We start from the raw sequence: 19,819 nt of genomic DNA, 5'->3' as shown, positions 1-19,819 counted from the left end.
AATGATCTCGGGCTTCCCTGGTGGTGCAGTGGTTAAGAATCCACCTGCCAATGCAGGGGACACGGGTTCAAGCTCTGGTCCAGTAAGATCCCACATGCCGTGGAGCAACTAAGCCCATGAGCCACAACTACTGAGCCTGCTCTCTAGAGCTCGCAAGCCACAGATACCGAGCCCGTGAGCCTCAACTACTGAGTTCGTGTGCCACAACTACTGAGCCCGCACGCCTAGAGCCCATGCTCTGCAACAAGAGAAGCCACCGCAATGAGAAGCCCGTGCACCACAATGAAGAGTAGCCCCTACTCGCCGCAACTAGAGAAAGCCCGTGAGCAGCAACGAAGACCCAACACAGCCAAAAATAAAAATAAAGAAAATAAATTTATTAAAAACAAAAACAAAAAAAAACCAATACAATGATCTTGATTACCTTGGGTCCACCAACTATTTCCATACTTGGAAAATCAAAAAGCACAAAAAAAGAGTGAAAAAGAACCCATGGTTACTTAACACCACTAAGTGCCTGGTACAGGGCTGGGAACTCTGTATTTACATTTAAGCCACACAGCAACCATTGGGAATAGATACTATTATCTCCAATGGGCCAGAGGCTCAAAGTTTAGGTCATTCCATTTGAAATGCTAGAAAGTGCCAGAACTAGGGTTCAAATGTAGGTCCATCTGACTCCACCACAGCCAATGCCTTCGAGATGAACCCAAACTCATATTTTACCAAGTGAGACTAGCTTCTAAATAATGAGGCTTAGTTTATATAGTAGGATTAGTTTATCTTAAAGATATGGTTTTTAAGTTTACATTAGAAAGCAAACAAGAGCATAATTCTCCTGCTCACTGGCTGGTGGTACTTGAATCATCCGGGATCAAATCTTATGGCATGTGTATGTATAGCTGATTCACTTTGTACAGAGCAGAAACTAGCACACCATTGTGAAGCAATCATACTCCAATAAAGATGCTAAAAAAAAAAATCTTTGGAACTGGAGTTTGATTATTTTTTTGTCTTTTCTATGCCCCTCAGTGCTCTCAATATGTTCCTAATATGTATAAGCATCAGCTTGTAACTTGTCATAGATAAGTTACTAACAAGCTTACAACAATGGACAATTCACTTCCTAAACTGGAACAAATAAGGAAGCTAAATTCACATCTGACAGCCCCTGGGGTGTTGCTGGGTTATCAGGTTTGAGGAAGATGATGGATGCTGACTGGCCAGAAGAAGTTGCCAGGACTCTCTGCTTCTTTTTCTTTTTTCTTTTTAAAATTTTTTATGTTATATTGGACTATAGTTGATTTACAATGTTGTGTTAGTTTCAGCAAAGTGACTCAGTTATACACATATATACCTATTTTTTCAGATGATTTCCCCTTATAGGTTGTTACAAAATATTGAGTAGAGTTCTCTGTGCTATACAGTTGATCCTTGTTGGTTATCTCTATAGTAGTGTGTGTATGTTAATCCCAAACTCCTAATTTATCCCTGCCCCCCGTCTTTCCCCTCTGATAACCATAAGTTTGTTTTCTATGTCTGTGAGTCTGTTTCTGTTTTGTAAATAAGTTCATTTGTATCATTTTTTAAGATTCCACATATAAGTGACTCTCCGTTTCTTAAAGTCAAGCCCCAAGTCTGTGATCACACGTCATTTACTCATCTTCAGAAGGTTCCAAGGACGATCCTCCTCATTCAGGAGCAGAAACTTTATTCTGCGGGCAGAGAAGAGGGCACCGTCTCTGTCAGCGGGCTGCTGAGTGGCCCAAAGGTAATCTGGTGATGCAGGAACAGTTACTTGGATTCTGAAAAACCTACAGGTCTAGGGCTCTCAACCAGGCTTTGTTTAAGATTCAATTCTACAAGTGTCTGTTTCTCAGTCTTTAATGTATCTCAACATAACTGTTACTGTTTACTAATTCCTGTCCTCACACACACTGTAGATCAGGGTCAAACCTTCCTGTAAAGGGCCATAGGTCACTTCAGCTTTGCAGTCAGTGACTCCATTCTGCCATTGCTGGCAGGAAAGCAGCCACAGCAGATACACAGAGGTCCGGGCATGGACGTGTTCCCATAAAAACAGGCTGCACTGGGCCCACAGGCCATAGTGTGCTGACTGCTGTTTGCAAAAAGCTGAGCAAATTAACTGAAGCATTTTAATCCAAATATAATTTTGACTATAGGGTCAGAGTTACTTCCTCACCTCTTTTCCCCATCCTACCCCTAAAATAAAGAACCTCTGTGGATCCAGTTCTGTGGAACTTGAAGATAATAAAGGAGAGTATAGTAGATAATATTAAATAAATATTCATTCATAAAAATAATAATACCATTATTTTATATGAATTTTTAGGAAGAACAGTATTAATTGAATGCCATGGTTTCAGTTATGTAAACATATAATACAATAACTAGAAAAGAGGTCACTCAAAAAAAAAAAGAAGGCCACAAAAAATACAAGATTATATGTTGGAGCTGATGCAGGTCTGGAATTTCTTCCTCAAGTAAGTTATCCTGGTACCTATTATAATTTTAGTATTGGACCTAGGAGTTTGACATAATGTAGTTTATGAAAATTCTTCCATTATGCTTAATCTTCTCATTTAAATTGGATTTCAACCCCTGTCCCCAAACCTGATATTTTACCCTCATCTTCTCTTCAATCTCACTAGAGCAGGATACAACTGACCAGTCAACGTTCCTGGAAATTCTTTCTTCTCCGAGATGGCACAATGCTCTAATTTCCAGCCAATGTGACTAACATGGTTTTTTTTTTTTAAAAAAAAAAAAAAAAAAAACTAAAAACAGCGACAGGAAACAAGTTGTGCATACTTCAAGATCAGTTAAGTGTTTAGTCTCATTAAATCACATATGTATCAACAAGCAATTAGCATCCATCATCTGCTCAGCTGATGAGATTACACTATGAACAGATGCACCCAGTGCTGATACCTTGGAAACCCGTGTCTGTCTTGCATTTGCCAGGAAGACAGACTACGTTCTTCAACAGAACGAATGACGATTTTTACGTGTAACATTAGCAGCAACTTCAGAAACAGTTGGGTCAGTTCCTGAATCCAGTACAGAGCTGGGTTTAGAGATGGCAATGACAGGGGAAGGAAAAAACAAGTGAATCAAAGTGATAAATTTGGTGACAAGGCCTTGGCAAGCAGTGGGAGAGAGATTCTCAGAAACTCGGAGAGGTACTTGCCATCCCCAGGGTTGATGATTAAACGGCCTCCAAATCCATTGACTGCTCTCTCCCTTTACCGGTAAGTGATTAACTCCACTAGGGTGAGAATAAAGACCCATGTACTGGCCTCAAATTAATAATCAGGAGGCAGAAAAAGTGGATCTATGTGTGTGTATGACTGATTCACTGTGCTGTGCACCTAAAACTAACACAGCATGGTAAAGCAACTAGACTCCAATAAAAATTTTAAAAAGTAATGAGGATGCCTTGCTGTGCAGGTAATGGGATTCTCCATCATGAACCTCTAGCAGAGAATGAAGCACAAAACCCTTGTTACCACATGAAAAAAAAAAAACCTGAAGAAAGCACCCTATGCATATTCTCTCACACAGAAAGCCTGTTTTCCAACAGCAGGTCAAATGCCAGACTTAGCGCCCAGCCATGCTGAAACCTGTGATTCAAGAAATATAAGTGTTTTAAGATTAAATTCCAAAGTCCAGATTTTGAAGAGTAGCTGAAAGAAGAGAGAACTTCAAAACAAACTCCCTCAGTAAGGATAAAATGTGCCAACCCCGGCCCAAGCTGTAGCAACCATTTTCATAAATAAACGTCAAGAAGACAGCTTCATGGTCAGAAAATCCAATGTTTTCATTCCTTAAAAGCTGAAAAATTATTAAATAAAAATCCAAAAATCAGGCCTTTAAAATGTGTTTCTTTTCACCTGGCAGTAAGCAATATTTATAGAACTTTCCCCTGCAATAGATCAGGACAGCAGGACAAAGTAGTAGAAAAGCTGGTGAGAACTTCCAAGTTTGTGCAGCGCTGGGCGGAGGGAGGGCCAGCGAAGGCCCTGCTCCCAGCTCCCCAGTCCACTCTGCTTCCCCTTCTGGTCACAGCCCCTGGGCTGTGCTCACCCCCTCAGACGAGATTTATTCATGTGCCTACAAGGCCCTGGCTTTGCTTCTACGACGTCACCCAAACCTCCTTGCTAAATTCAACCATGAGCTCCTGTTAAAGCTCTGCACACACCTGACTTCCCCCTGCCGCTGGCATTTTGCTTTTCATAACCTCCACTCCCATGGATTCTTTGATGCCCTGGATTGCTTCCTGCTTCATTACTTCATTCCTTCATTTGTTCACTTTCATTCTGTTCAACAAGCGTTTATGGATGACCTGTGTGGGATCTTCTTCCAGACGCAAGGGCAGAGCCACACACAAAAGACATCACAGCCACATGGAGCTTACAATCCAGTAGAAAAACTATTTTTTTTTTTTTGTAACTCCTAATTTATCCCTCCCCCACCCCTTTTCTCCTTTGGTCACCCAAGTCTGTTCTCTATGTCTGTGAGTCTGTATCTGCTTTGTAAATAAGTTCATTTGTACCATATTTTCGATTCCACATATTAGCAATATCACATAGCATTTGTCTTTCTCTGTCTGACTTACTTCACTCAGTATGATAATCTCTAGGTCCATCCATGTTGCTGCAAATGGCATCATTCCGTTCTTTTTTTATGGCTGAGTAATATCCCACTGCATATTCGTACCACATCTTCTTTATCCATTCCTCTGTCGATGGATAACTAGGTTGCTTCCATGACCCGGTTACCATAAATAGTGCTGCTGCAAACACTGGGGTGCATGTGTCTTTTTGAATTATGGTTTTCCCCGGATAGTTGCCCAGGAGTGGGATTGTTGGGTCATAACAGCAACTCTATTTTTAGTTTTAAAGGCACCTCCATACCGTTCTCCACAGTGGCTGCACCGACTTACACTCCCACCAGCAGCGTAGGAGGGCTTCCTTTAGGAAAACTCCTCCTGACACGACAGTTCCCAGTGTGATGTGTGCTATTAAAGGACAAGCACACTGCGATCCAGGAGGGACACGAGGGATCCAAACCCAGTCCCAGCAGGAAGAGACAGCGAGCTGAACAGTGGCCACGAGCCAGGTGAAGAGAGCCCCAGAGAGAACAGCGCGCTTGGAGGCCAGGACGGACCCAGTCACGTTCCAGTAACTGAACCAATCCCGGCCCGGCTGGAGCAAGCAGTCGGGGAGCTCCCGGGGAGGCCAGGACGGCCCAGACGCAAGCGTGTAATCCACACTGCGTAAGCCACCCCTCTCTTCTGAGGGCAATCAGCCGAGTGACTAAGAGGTGAAATCGGGATCTTTTTTTTTTTTTTTTTTTTTTTTTTTGTGGTACGCGGGCCTCTCACTGTTGCGGCCTCTCCCGTTGCAGAGCACAGGCTCCGGACGCACAGTCTCAGCGGCCATGGCTCATGGGCCCAGCCGCTCCGCGGCATGTGGGATCTTCCCAGACCGGGGCACGAACCCGTGTCCCCTGCATCGGCAGGCAGACTCTCAACCACCGCGCCACCAGGGAAGCCCGGGATATTTTTAAAAGGTTATCTGAAATGCAGGATGAAGGATGGGTCAGAGTTGGACAGGCGGCCGATCTGGGTGGGATTACCGAGACACCCTGAGGATAAAAAGTGGATTAACCCCTGCAGTGTTTCAGAGAGAGAACCCACAGGCTGTGTCTCCTGGGGGGACGTGGCGATGAAGGAAAGGGAGCCCACAGGCCCCGGACTCACCTTCTCAATACCCCAGCCCCGCGGAGGGGAGACCAGGGTCCAAGGACGGCCACCAAAATGGTCTGCAGTTCACTTCCCAGGATTTGGTCATTAGGCCATCACTAAGCCCAGATGTGCAGTTTTCAATATTGCAAAACCCCTCGTGGGAGCTGGATGCTTCAACTCTCCTACTGAAACCCCCTTTAGGGAAGCAATTCTTCCTTCTTCAAAAGCCCAGACGTGGGCAAGCTGACTGCTGTTCAGATTCCAGGCCAGGGACTCACCCTCCCGGTGCAAGGCGTCTCTAGCTCTCTGCAAGAGTGGAGGGTGCTTTTCTTAAATATTTTTGTTCCTAAAAGCCAGTACTGGTCACCTTCCCCAAAACTAAGAGGTCAACTCTAGAGTCCACGGCAACCTCATTTCTGGGGACCCAAAATACCAGCATCCCCTGCTGGAAACAACTGCCTCACTAAAGCTACACTATGGGACATAACTTATGTCTAACACACTACATTAATCCTTTCTTGAAAATAGGGTGGCTGTGATCCATACCTTTCTTATTGCATTCAGCAGGCAATTCAGTGACAAGTTTGAAGTAAGAGCGAAGTTCAGTGCACTCTAGAGTAGGGAGGTTTTTAACTCTAAGAATGATCATTTTTTGACTCTCAATTGTTACAGCAAAGTGTCTGCAGGATGCTTTATAACTAATTAAAGAGTAAAACCTTTGGGACTATAAATCCTAAATATCTGTGCTTTTAACAATCACCACTGAAATCTGAATGCGTACAGTTACTATCTCTTCAAATTAAATATCATTCCCACTTATGGCAGGTCATGAGGAAATCAGATAAACCTTTCGATATTTTGTTCCTCAAACACATGAAATAATCTCCAGCTATTCCTCTAATCCCTATCATAGTTATACTGCTCAAATAGTTCCTTACAAAGACATAGTCATTTAAAAATACATTTACAGGGGCTTCCCTGGTGGCGCAGTGGTTAAGAATCCGCCTGCCAATGCAAGGTACACGGGTTCGAGCCCTGGTCTGGGACGATACCACATGCCACGGAACAACTAAGCCCATGAGCCACCACTACTGAGCCTGCACTCTAGAGCCTGTGAGCCACAGCTACTGAGCCTGCGTGCCACAACTACTGAGCCTGCACTCTAGAGCAACAAGAGAAGCCACCGCAATGAGAAGCCCGCGCAGAGCAACGAAGACCCAATGAGGCCAAAAATAAATAAAATTAAATAAAAATAAAAACATTTACAGAAAATATAGTGATTATTATTATGAAAAGGGTTAAGGGAGACGAGTAAGGCCTTTTTACTCTATAAAAAGCCATCTTGTTTTCATCTACTTGCAGATAAACACTGTGTATTTCTGCATTGTGGTTTGGCTCATACTAATAAATAGGGGAATAATGTCAGCGTAAAGTAGCGGTCACATTTGAAGACACCCACCCACCCCTGCAGGTCCCCTCAGCTCAGTCTGAACACACGCCCTGTCTTGGAAAAACCTGCTATAGAGTTTCCTTCATGGGTTCCTTGTCTCTATAGCTCAGCAGGCTCTGTGCTTTCCTATAATATAGTCCCTTCCAATCAAGCTACCTTTTTTTCCCTTAAATCAGTCCTATAACTACTGTAGCCCGGTATTCATTAGAATTCAGCTTGTCTTTTTAACTAAGCTTGTATATTTGTTAGGACTGTTATACCTTTTGTTAGGGTCCATAAGTGCTGACTGGTTTCACCCCAACATATTTTCTTCCCATAAATCCTTTTATTTTTAGTGTGTAGTTTTGCAACACACAGTTTTTTAGGAAGTTATGTTGTATAAGAAGTGCCTGTATTCTCAACAATGTTTGATTGAAATTTACAAGTAAGGCAGGAATTCCCTGGTGGTCCAGTGGGTAGAACTCGGCACTTTCACTGCCCAGGGCCCAGATTCAACCCCTGGTTGGGAAACTAAGATCCCCCAAGCTGTGCAGCCAAAAAATAAATAAATAAATAAATAACAGGTAAATTGAAAAGCCCAGTTAACTACATGGGAGAAAACCCAAAAAAGTCACATTCTCTAAGACTCTACAGATCTCGTTATGACTTAGGTAGTATACCCTGATGAATCTTTCCAAATGGACCCCACGTGAGGAGTTGAGTGAGGCTCCGGGACCAGAGGCTCTGCCTTTGCCTCTTCCTCTACCCTCTACCAGCTCTGTGACTTGAGTCAAATTCTTAGCCTAACTTCACCTCCACTTTCTCCATGTGGAAATAGGGATCCTAATAACAACGATTTCATCCATGTGTTGTGAAGGGAAACATCGATACATATAAAGTACTTAGGAAAGCACCTAGCACAGTATGTGCTGAATAAATGTCAACCAGCACATTTCCTTCTCAGCAGTAGTGTGACACTGAACCATTTTTTTAACTTCACTGAGCTTCTGTTACCTCACTGGTAAAATGGTATGAAACAGGGATATACGAAGGATCAGAGAAAATATATGCAAAGGCCTTCCACAGAACGATCACACAGAAGGTCACTAAATAAATGATTGACAAGTGTATTCTATCTTCTCAGAAAGACAGGTAATATTTTCAAGCTATGATATTTTTTCTCTTCACTTTTCAAAGCTAAGGGAACTCTGATTTATATCAGGTGCTTGGTGTCCCACAAATATAAAAATCATTCTCCACTTGAAGAACACTACTGCATACCAAGAAAGTTGTTATCTATGTCAATAGTTAGGGCTCCTTTTATTGAATTACAAAATAATAGAGTTTACAGCACAGCCCAGGGCACTAAGATGCTATTTTGGTTTCATCTTATGTAATTCTATTAGCTAATAAGTTGCATGCCAAATTTCTTTCATAAAATATTAGAATAAACATTGAAGAACTATGCTAGATTTTAAATCTCTTTTTCTACTCATTAAACCAAACTCGTTATATCAATCGAGCAAATATTATGTCATTGGAGTGCATATTATTTTCAATAAATACACATTATTCCCAATGTGGAAATTTTTTTTTTTTTTTTTTTTTTTTTTTTTTTTGCGGTATGGACCCAGCTGCTCTGCGGCATGTGGGATCTTCCCAGACCGGGGCACGAACCCATGTCCCCCGCACCGGCAGGCAGACTCTCAACCACTGCGCCACCAGGGAAGCCCTGGAAATTTTTTAAACAAAATAAACTCATAACAACCAAGGTAAAATAGAAATTCCATGGTATCTGATTTTCTTTTCCTAGAACACTAGATTGACAAATGATTCGTATTTGTTATAAAAATATTTTTTCTCTTATCATTACTTTGATAAGTTACCTGTTCTCAAAATTGATTCGGTGTTAACCCTTTTATCTACTTACCTTCTCAAAGTTGACTTACTTTGTAGAAAGGTTTAGGTGATGAGGAGGGAGAGGTGAGACACTTATTGGAATGTTAATTTTAAGATATTTGTGAAATCAAGGTACCTCACCCAGCGACTGACTAAAACAGGGTTTGTGACAAGAGTATAGTACATTCTGGGATTGACTGTCATATCTGTGGAGCATCTGACTTAACATTTTGAACAACGAGGAGGCATTAAGGTGGCTTCTCCTTGATGGGAAGGAAGGGTGACCTTACGAGCACAGAATTCACTCTATGGTGGAAGAAAGTCAAATCATCTGGGCTCTAACCTGTCATATTTGGAAGGAAGATTATGGAAGAAGACACAACAATGACTCTGGATTCTTCTAATCCAGCCCTTGGAACTTTTCCCAAGATCCTTGAGAAGAAAGACCACAAACTAACAGAGTCATAAAAATTTAAGATCTGTGAGCATTGCTGGAGAGAGAACCTTCCCAGCCTCACCAAGAACAAATCAATCAAGATGCGTACGCCTGGCCACACAGGCACCAACAAAGAGAAAACCAAGGAGACCCAAAGAAATGCATGGCAATGGAGGCGTGGGTGGTGAGCCAACGGGAGGGTCAGACGAAGCTAAGCCAGCCCTGAGCAGGCCACTGGGCACTCACGGGGTTGGCCTGTGGGTCAGGTCCAGCCTACTGCCCAGTTTCGTCCAGCCTTTGTGCTGAGAATGGTCTTCACATTATGTAATGGAGGCAAGCCAAAAGAATGTCTCATGATAAACAAGCAAGAAATGAAATTCAAATTGCAGTGTCCACAAATACAGCTTCACTGGAACACAGCCATGTTGTGCCATAATAAGAAACATATAGCTGGTCTCTGCCCACTCTCACCCTTTTCTGTTTCCTGGCACCCAGCTCCCCAAACCCTTGGAATCTCCAGAGTGATGGTGTATTTTATGCAAACCAGGTAGCTGGTGGCTAGAGGCCCCTGGGCAGCCTAGGACGGAGCCTCCTTGCCAGGGAAGCCAACCTGAGATTAGAAGGTTGGAACTTTGCATCCCTCCCAGATCTCTCCGGGGCGGGCAGGGGGGTTGGAGGTTGAGTTAATCACTAATGGGCAATGAGTTAAACAATCATGCCTACATAACGAAGCCTCCACAGAAAACCCCAAGCGCAGGGGTGAGCTCTGGGCTGGGGAACACGTGGAGGTGTAGAAGGATGATGCACCCAGAGCTCATGGAAGCTCCGGGTCCTTCCCCACACCTGCCCTGTGCGTCTCTTCCATCTGGCCGCTCTTGAATTGTATCCGTTTATAATCAACAGGTAATACAGTAAGCAAGCTGTTTCCTGAATTCTGTGATCTCCTCTAGCATAATATGGAACCCAAGGGGTGGGCCGTGGGAAGCTTCCATTTAGAGCTGGTTGTGGGCATGAATTTGTGATTAGGCTCTGAAGTTGGGGCGGCCTTGTGGGGCTGAGCCCTTAATCCATGGGATACGGTCTCAGAACTGAATGAAACTGTAGGACGCCCAGCTGGTGTCGGGAATTTCTTGGGGAGGAAACACACACAGTTGCTGTCGGAAGTGAAGTACTGATGAAAGGAGGAAGACAGGGCTTTTCAATGTTTACAAGCTCATCCATTTACCTGTGGCCTAAGGCTGCTGCTTTGGAACAACAGTGGCAGAGCTGAGTAATTGCAACAGAGACCCCAAGGCCAGCAAAGCCTAAAATATTTACTGTCTGGTCCTTTATAGGTTCAGTCTGCTGACCTTATAGACATCATATACATTATCTCATTGAATCTTCACAACCATCTGATGGGGAGCGAGTGTGTCTATGTTACACAACAAGAATCTAAAATGTAGATTAAGGAACTTGTCCTTGGTCGTGGCAGAAACAGGAGGTAAACCCAGGCCCATCTGGTTATAAAGCCAATGCTCTGGGGTGACTTTGAAAAATGGGGGACTTTTATATACCATAGTGATTATTACTCAAATTGTTCTGGCAGTACATACAGTCGGGGAAAACAAAGGTTAAATTTATCTGCTAAAATGGAAGGTCAGACTTTTGGGCCTGGGACCGAGGGAATGAAGACATCCCGGAAACACAGGTGGGAGGGGCCCTCTCGGGACCCCCGTGAACTCTAAGGAGACCCCATTGTGCAAAATGTCACTTTGAGCCTCTTTGGTTTTAGGAATCAAAGTAGAATCAGAAGATAACTAGAGGGGCTTCCCTGGTGGCGCAGTGGTTAAGAATCTGCCTGCCAATGCAGGGAACACGGGTTCGAGCCCTGGTCTGAGAAGATCCCACGTGCCACGGAGCAACCAAGCCCATGCGCCACAACTTCTGAGCCTGCACTCTAGAACCTGTGAGCCACAACTACTGAAGCCCACGCGCCTAGAGCCTGTGCTCCGCAACAAGAGAAGCCACCGCGATGAGAAGCCCGCGCACCGTAATGAAGACCCAACGCAGCCAAAAATAAATTTATAAAAAAAAAAGACAACTAGAAAGGCTGTGGTTGCCTCTGACACACTTAAAGCATCTTTACTGTAAAGGAGAGGAATAAATTATGGGAAAGCATATTTTTCTGAGAAATTTTCCTTTAAAATCCTAGGGAAAAGGCTAATAAAGGTGAAAAAAAACCAGAGCTGGATTAGAGTAATGTTGACACAGAAGAGAGTTAGATTTTTTGAGTTAGATCTTCCCTCTTCTGTGATTCACCCAAGGCTCCTGTGCTGGAGACCTCGGGCGGGGGGAGAGAGGTTTCTCCGGCAGCTCCGGGGGAGTGGGGTACACAGGTCACTGACTGGTTAGAGGCTGCCGGGCAGTCACGGGCCTTTTCCATTCAGCTCTTTCTGATTCTTGAGACAGAAAATGGCCTTCTGTCACTGACACTGAGACACGGTCCTTGAAGCTTATGCTGGAATCAGGCCAGCCGAAGAAATGCAGCAAATTCCAACAGAAATTCACTTCTTTCTGAGTTTCTACATTAGGATCAGTTCAGAAGGAATCATTACCAAAAATGACACCTGGCTTCTGAACACGGATTTGCAGGTGTGTGTCTGGACACCCCAAGGGGCATGTTGAGAGAGCAAGTTCTTTCCCATTAAACCCAAAACCACAACTACATTGTTTTAAGGCCTTCTCATCTCTGACTAACTGAAAACAGGGAGGGTCCAAAGAAACCTTCCTGTTCACAGCGAACACAAACAATGTGTCTCCTGTGTTTCAGTATCTTTTACACAAAAGTCAACATAAGGACACAGGCACTTACATGATACAAGTTCAGAACTTGAGGAGACCTTAGAGGCTGTTAACTGCAGTCCTTCCCACTAGCAGACGGCGGAACAGAAATCCAGATTCTCGTGACTTGGCCCAAACCCCAAAGCTCCTGAGGGACAGAGCTCGCTCAGCAGCTGAGGCCACGTGATCACTCCACACACTCTGGTCACCTCCTCAACTGAAAGGCAGAGAAGCCCCCTCCATCCATGGAGGCCCCGCAATGGCTGTGATGCTTCGAGAACATTTCCACGCTCCGTCCTCTGAGTTCAAGTCCCACACCTGTTGATCTGAGAGTTACCACACATGCTCCATTTTGGTCCGGTTGGAGGGTCACCCTTCCTCTTCACCTCGCACCAGCATCAATACATGCTGCAAAACTGGCTTGGCTGTCTACAGTTTCTGAAACATTTCCCCAGGCTCTTTTTCACGATTTTCTCATCACCTTTTGCACTTTCTCAAGAAGCTATCTTTAGTCCTTTTTTAATTCTCTAAACATATTTTCTAAATAGCCTGACTTACTCATTACCCTGTCTTTGCCACTTAATTGAAAGTTAAGTATGTTTCCAGCCTTAATCTAACTAGCCAATGTAGGTCACAATTTATCTAACTTTACGCTCCTAGTAAGTTAATTTTATGCTGGAATTAAAAGACAGGACTACCAACTTGGAGTCATCTGGTATAAACATGGATGGGATACAGATATATTAAGTCCTTATTATATGGTTCACTCAGTCTTTTCCCTTTATTTTCCCTGGATCCTTTTGTACTTGCAGCACAAATACACATATGTAAGCAACACACAACTGGAGAAGAAATCATTTTCAAAAAGTTTTCCTATGTATTTCCCTTTTCTATCTTATTATTTTGTATGAGCCGTCCTATTCGTTTTTACTATTTTTGTCCAATTATTTTCCTTTTCTTTTTTATCACTTTCATTATTTTATTATTTAATGTTTACCTTTTTTGGAAAGGAAGAATCTCACTACACATAGAAATGCATGAAATTCACTAAGCTCATTTGAAAATGACAAGAGATTGGACATGAAGTCATGAGCAAAAGGGCACGCATGGAGGAAGTACAGCGAGGTGAACGGGGTGGGGGGAATGCAGGAAGCTGTGGGAAAGGCAGGAAAGGGTGGTGCTAGAGATACTACAAAATTAAAAGTTGGCATCAGTGGCCAATGACTAGGTCTGAGGAGCGGGATGACTCAGGTTCTGTCTGGAAGGATGTTGGGCCATTAATAGAAAGAGGCCCCAGAAGCCAGTTTGACAAAGGGATGGTCAGCTGTGTTTTGTACACATGGATCTTGAATTCTTAGCGAGACATCTAGGTAGAGATGCACCTGAAAATTAAAGTCTTTAATTAAGGAGTGTAAAACAGATTAGAGATATGAATCCGTGGTCCTCTAGATAGAGGAAGCCATTTAAATCAGGACTTTAAGTCAAACTGTTCAATGTCAAAGGGCCGCAAAAGAGAGAGAAGATGGCCAAATGGATGACTCTGGGGAATATTCGTACTTAAGAATTGAAGAAGGATGTTATGACTCAGATGCAGAAGCAGAGATCAGAAAAGTATGCTGAGAATGAAAAAGAAGAGGACACACGTTCAAACGGAGGGGTTTGTTGGGAGACCGAAGAGGGTCGGGGGTGTGGTGGTCAGCCAGGCCTGCTGTAACTCAGCACCACAAACTGGGTAGCTGGGTGCCCGCGACAACCTTAACATGTCTTCTCAGGTTCTTCAGGCTGGGAGTCAATGGCAGGGTGTTAGCATGGATGAGTTTTGGTGAAAGCTGGCTTTGTGGCTTGCAGATGCCTACCTTGTCACATGGAGGGGGGCAAGAGAGAAGAGAGAGAAGAGAGAGAGAGAGGGAGAGACGCAAAAGTTCTCAGGTATCTCTTCTTAAAAGGGCACTTAATCCCATCATGAGGTCCTGTAACAGGGAAGAACAAATCTGACTCCGCGTTGGAGCTGCTTCTTTTACTTTAACCTTTGTGTTCTGTTGCTTTTTGCTACAAGTTAATCACTATAATCAAGTTGCCTATAAGCTTAAATTATCCATAATGGCCCATCTCTGGGAACCCGGCCTCCCAGGTCATGAGCATGAAGCTAAAATACCTTTGTTCAGCTCACAGGAAACACCCTGACCAGGCCCACCTGTGAACGTCTGCAGGAAGGAAGAAATTCGTACATCCCCTCTGGAGTCTGGGCGGAACCGGAAATATCTGCTACAACTTATTACCTTTTTAATTGTACTTTACCTCCTCACCTCCCTCTCCTTGTTCTATAAAAGAAACTAGCATCCAAACCTGGTTAAGATGCTTCTTCGGGACCCTAGTCCACCATCTTCTCGGTCTGCCGGCTTTGCGAATAAAGTCCCTATTGCCTGCGTCAACACTGCGTCTTTCGATATATCGTCCTGCTGTGTGGCAAGCGGAGCGAGCTTGGACTCGGCAACACTCCCACCCGCACCTAAACCTAATACTAGCCAATAAACATCTCCTTATGTTCAGTAATATTAGTCGTGAGACAAAAAACCATTAGAATGTCTAAAATTTAGAAGTCTGACAATGCCAAGACTTGATGCTGATGCAGAATAACGGGAATTTTTCGTAAACTGCTGGTGGGAAAGTAAAAAGGAGCAAACTACTTCGGAAAGCAGTTTGGTGGTTTCTTAAAAGGTTGAACACACCCTATCATACCACCCAGCTATTCCATTTCTAGGTATTTACTCATGAGAAAGGTAAATACATATACAAACAAAGACTTGAACACAGACATTCATGAAGCAGGTTTACTTGTAACAATCAAAAACTGGAAACAATTGAAATGTCTTCGATCACGTGAATGAATGAAAAAGATGTTGTATAGCCATATGTGAAAAGGACTATTATCCAGCAGAAACATGAAAGAAAGAAGGTAAGTCTCAAAATCATTATCTGAGTGATGGGACTGCACATACAAGGGTCCACGCTGTCATAGTACTTTGTATAAAACCAAGACACTGCAAGCAAACCCGGACTTACGGACAGCAGATCAACGATTGCCTGGAGACAGAGGAGGGGTGCTGACTGGAAAAGGACACAAGAAATTGTTTAGGGGTGACGGAAACGACTTCTACCTTGATTGTGGTGACGGGTTAAAGGTGTATACACCTGTCAAATCTTACCCAATTGTATATTTTTTGTATTTGAGGTTTATTGTAAGTGTCATACCTTAGCCAGGTCATTAAAACAAACAAACAAACAAACAAAAACCCCAACTCAGTGGAGGACTAAAAGAACCTAAATGAACTAAATTCCAAAATAAATAAATAAGAAGCCATGGAAGAGATGAGACCTGGGCTATTTTCATCTCAGATCAAGTGGTGGAAGGTGGCAGAATCTCCCACAGGCCGGGGTCAAGAGTGGCTGGTTAAATGTCTATCAGACTTTTAGCTGCTGGAGGAGAGATTAGATCACCAAGGACCCCGAAGCTAAGATGGGCTGGTCCTCCACACTCACAGCCTAATATGTGTATGTGGTACATGACACACAGACCTGATAGATGACATGAGAAGAGGAAGAAAAAAGTGACCCACGGTCAAGAGAAAACTGTCACCAGAAAGAGACCAAGAAATGGCCCAGATGTTGTTACCAGACAGGAACTTTAAAACACCCGTGATAAATATATTAAAGAATCCAGTGGCCTAGTTGAATAGCAGGCATAAATAGGGAGTTTCCATTAAGAAACAGAACATAAAGAAAAAGAAGCAATCGAAAATGTTAAAAATGAAAAATCACAGCAAGGGAAATAAAGAGTTCCATTTAACATTAGAGGAAAGGATCAGTGAACATGCAGTCAGGTTAACAGAAATAACCCCAACAAAAACACAAAGAGAATAAAGAGTGATAAAATAGAAAAGCATCTGAAATCTGTAGAACAATATCTAAAGGTCTAACATACATGTATCTAGAGTCCAGGGAAAAAAAGAGAGGAAATGGAAGCAGAAAAACATTGAAACAAATAATGTCTGGGAATATTCCATATTTGATGATAGCATCTAACACAGATCCAAGAAGTTCATTTAACCCCACACATGATAAATACAAAGAAAACTACACCTAGGCATAATGTTATCAAACCTCTGAAATTCAAAGATAAAAAGAAAACTTTTAAAAAACATCCAGAGGTGAAAAAAAGAAATATAATAAAGAGAGAGTAAATGATTTTTACTTACTTTTCACCAGAATAGAGAATAGCAGATAATGCAAAAAAATGTATGGGCTGAAAGAAGAAAAAAACCCTCTTTACCTTAAATTATAAATCCAACAAAATATTCTTCGAGTTAATATGAAAAAAAAGAAGTTTCCTAAACATTACAGTCATAACTTTGGTGGAGAATTTAAAGATACTTTAACTGAATTTCTATCATTTGTATTAAATGTCTTAATTTTTTTCTGGTTTTATGTGTTTTATTTGGAAGTTCATAGATCATCAAAACCTAACTCTAAAGCTCATAATGCTATAGACTCTAATCTATTTTAAAAACAAATGCTACTGATTATATGTAAGATCATATACAAACCAACAGAAAAACTTATATGTAAGCCATTAAGGTGGTAAAGCATAGTTTTTTTAAATTAATTAATTTATTTTTATTAATTTATTTTTGCTGCATTGGGTCTTCACTGCTGCACGCCGGCTTTCTCTAGTTGTGGCAAGCGAGGGCTACTCTTCGTTGTGGTGCGTGGGCTTCTCATTGCAGTGGTTTCTCTTGTTGTGGAGCACAGGCTCTAGGCTCATGGGCTTCAGTAGTTGTGGCACGTGGGCTCAGTAGTTGTGGCTTGTGGGCTCTAGAGCGCAGTCTCAATAGTTGTGGCTTGCAGGCTCTAGAGTTCAGGCTTAGCATCTGTGGCTCACGGGCTTAGTTGCTCCGCGGCATGTGGGATCTTCCTGGACCAGTGCTTGAACCCGTGTCCCCTGCATTGGCAGGCAGATTCTTAACCACTGAGCCACCAAGGAAGTCCTAAAGCATAGTTTTTAGAGGATGGACCCTGCCTGGCTAAAAAGACTGGTTCCACCACTAATTCAGTGTATGACATTTAGGCAAATTAGTTTTCTACTCTTGACTTTGTTTCCTCATCTTAAATTAAATGATAAGGGTAGAACACTCTGAAGGGTTTCAAGAAAGGTAATTGCGTTTTAACAATGCTTGGAATATAGTATGTACTTAATGAATGTTGACTATTATGACCTGAAATTAGGTTTACATTAGCCCCTTGATGCTACTTTGTTCAAGGCTTGGTTAACAAAGCAGTAGTTGTCAAAGGGCTCCAAGTTCTGCACACCCTGGGGTGCCCTGAGAGCCTCTCCTAGAAGGTGCAAGGTCAGAACTGCTTTCATAACAGCACTTGGATACCAGGTGTCCTTTCCATTGTCATTCTCTCTCAAGTACACAGTGCAGCTTTCTGGAAGTTAACATGACATCTACAAGGTCATCATTTTGCAGCTAATGAAATGCATGCCCCTGTACATTTTTCTACCATAGTAGGTTTAGGGTATGAATGTGTATATTCAGGTATTAACTCCATTTGTTCTCCGAACTTCCACTGTGCTCCTTCTACCTTTCATTCATTATACTTGCTCTGATCTCTGTAACCTCATTATTGTCCAAAAAATCATTATTTTGAAATTCCCAAGTTCTTCTTACATCTACATGTAAACACAAGAAGTAACTACACTTTGGGGTTTTGTCTTGCAATGATATTAAATTATATTAGCTTTTCCAAATTTAAAATTTTTATTTTAACAGTTATTATTTTAGAATTCAATAATACTTATTCGAATGTAAAGAAAAATTTATTTATACTTTTCCTCTACTTAAAGACAGATTTTTTTTGCTTAGAAAGAGGGAACTGGAAAATGTCCTCAATCCACAGCTGCACCATGTACATCTGCCATGGTAGCCGGACAGCTTCCCAGTACTGATGAGATCAGTGGTGATGTTAATTAATGTGATTATTTTGATACTGTATAATATAAAAGGTAAAGTTTGTCAACATTTGGAAGACCTGCAAAACAAGGGGAACCAGTATTTTCCAGTGACCATGGTGTTCCAAATTCATGAAGGAATAAAGGCTCCATTCACAGAACAATGGATTTTCATGGTTTCAGAACCCATGTGGCAAGTAACCTTTATGAAATGATCACTTCTCAAATTTTGAATTTTTAACACCAAAAGAATATGTACAGTTGTCTTAAAACATATTAAACCCCTCCTCCCTTTTCCACTATGCATCAGTGTAGGGCTGGGTTTTTTCATACTTCCACTAGAGCAACCTGAATGTGTTAAATATAGAAAACATATTCCTTTTCACTTCAAACGATTGTATATTGACTGTGGGTTCTTTTACCAAATGCATAGTTACTGCTCACAGATATTAAACTTTAAGTTTCAACCTCACTAACCGTGTGGACACACCACCACTTTACCTTCACATCACACTACTCTCCATCCGGCAACGCATGCTTCTCTCCAATGCCGGACAAGACCATAGCTTTCTCCTTCAAAGCTGATATTCTGCTCTGGACTCCATCACAAATGCTTTCTTCAAGACCCTTCTTTCTAATTATTCTACCTATGTAAAATCTTTCATCTTTCTGTCTACCTGAATTCCTGAATTTACCCATCCATCCAACCATTCGTTTATTCATTTGTTCATACATCCTGCAAATTATTTATTAAGCACCTATTACTACATTCTAAGGGATAAGGTTTCATGAATTAAAAACAAAAACAAACAAATACAAAGAAGCCAACATTAAACCCTAAAGGAGGGTCTCACGTAGGGGCTGGTGGGTGAACAGGATAAAAACACACAAATTCAGTGAAGTGTGAACTACCATGACATGTTGTGATGGGGACACAGAAAATCTGCATCAAACGCTGACACGGTACATTGGTAAGTGCTTTCTCAAATGAATGACTCTTAAGCTGAGCCTTGTTGAATGAGTAAGAAATAACAAGGCATAACAAACAAGAAAAGGTATTCCAAGGAGCAGAAAAGTATGCGCAAAAGAGAAAGAGAAAACAAGAAAAAGTTTGGTGACAAACTGCAGCTATGACAACATGGCTGTGACACAATATTCTAGTAGGAGGGTGACTGAGACATGGGAGCAGAGTTAGAGGTGAAGTGCGGCCGTCAGATCACCCAGTGGAAGCTGTGAGCACTGCGCCGTTTCTACACCACTTTACACGGCGTGTGACATGCAGCATGCAGCACCACTTCTCGGTACTCAAGCAGTGACCAACGCTTATTTGTCAAAGACAGCTAATGCAGGCAACCACAGCCAAACACCATTTCACTGTGCGTAAAACAGACTGACGGCACACAGCTCCCAACATCCACTGTGCACTGAAACAGAGCCAGTATTAAGACAGGA

The 19,819-nt window shown here is 42.4% G+C and overlaps 1 protein-coding gene across 4 annotated transcripts in view; it reads right to left on the bottom strand.

The window, feature by feature from the left end:
- The window catches only part of GUCY1A1 (guanylate cyclase 1 soluble subunit alpha 1), a 59,604-nt gene that overhangs the window by 29,935 nt on the left and 9,850 nt on the right, over nt 1-19,819 (bottom strand). The gene's annotated exons all lie outside the window — the stretch shown is intronic.

This window comes from Mesoplodon bidens (genome assembly GCF_964165515.1).
Source record: "Mesoplodon bidens genome assembly, chromosome: 1".
Lineage (NCBI taxonomy): Eukaryota > Metazoa > Chordata > Mammalia > Artiodactyla > Ziphiidae > Mesoplodon > Mesoplodon bidens.
Note: the sequence above shows the minus strand (reverse complement) of the source record. Positions and strands in the feature narration are given on the sequence as shown.